Source organism: Chiloscyllium plagiosum, unplaced genomic scaffold, assembly GCF_037043375.1.
Source record: "Chiloscyllium plagiosum isolate Xiang-an unplaced genomic scaffold, Cpla_swu_hap1 HiC_scaffold_40, whole genome shotgun sequence".
Taxonomy (NCBI): Eukaryota; Metazoa; Chordata; class Chondrichthyes; order Orectolobiformes; family Hemiscylliidae; genus Chiloscyllium; species Chiloscyllium plagiosum.
Window position 1 is genome coordinate 5575355 of NW_028270178.1, and position 994 is coordinate 5576348.

Sequence of the window (994 nt, forward strand, 5' to 3'; positions counted from 1 at the left end):
GTCGGTGAAGGGGCGCGCGTCGGTGAAGGGGCGCGCGTCGGTGAAGGGGCGCGCGTCGGTGAAGGGGCGCGCGTCGGTGAAGGGGCGCGGGTCGGTGAAGGGGCGCGGGTCGGTGAAGGGGCGCGGGTCGGTGAAGGGGCGCGGGTCGGTGTTGGGGCGCGCGTCGGTGTTGGGGCGCGCGTCGGTGAAGGGGCGCGCGTCGGTGAAGGGGCGCGCGTCGGTGAAGGGGCGCGGGTCGGTGAAGGGGCGCGCGTCGGTGAAGGGGCGCGGGTCGGTGAAGGGGCGCGGGTCGGTGAAGGGGCGCGGGTCGGTGTTGGGGCGCGGGTCGGTGAAGGGGCGCGCGTCGGTGAAGGGGCGCGGGTCGGTGAAGGGGCGCGGGTCGGTGTTGGGGCGCGGGTCGGTGAAGGGGCGCGGGTCGGTGAAGGGGCGCGGGTCGGTGAAGGGGCGCGCGTCGGTGAAGGGGCGCGCGTCGGTGAAGGGGCGCGGGTCGGTGAAGGGGCGCGCGTCGGTGAAGGGGCGCGCGTCGGTGAAGGGGCGCGCGTCGGTGAAGGGGCGTGCGTCGGTGAAGGGGCGCGCGTCGGTGAAGGGGCGCGCGTCGGTGAAGGGGCGCGCGTCGGTGAAGGGGCGCGTCGGTATGTATATGTGGTGCGCGTGTACAGGCGTGCGCGTGTGTGTATGTATAATCGGGTGCAAGTTAACTCCGAGTTATAAAATCTGGAACCAACAGCCCGCAGCTGTTCAGGAGCCACCCGCTCACTTGCCCCCAGCCCCGGCCCCCTTTACACCGGTCTGACCATAACCAACAAACTAACCTCATCCCCCCTGCCTGCTCCTGGCCTGTAACCCTCCAAACCCTCCTGTTCACGTCTTTACCCCAATGTTATAACCGTTCCCACATCCACCACTTCCACTGCACACCCCTGTGCAAGTTCAAACCACCCTCTGTGCAAAAGCAAGTGGTTTATTTTTAAATCTTTCGCCGCTCGCGTGAAAA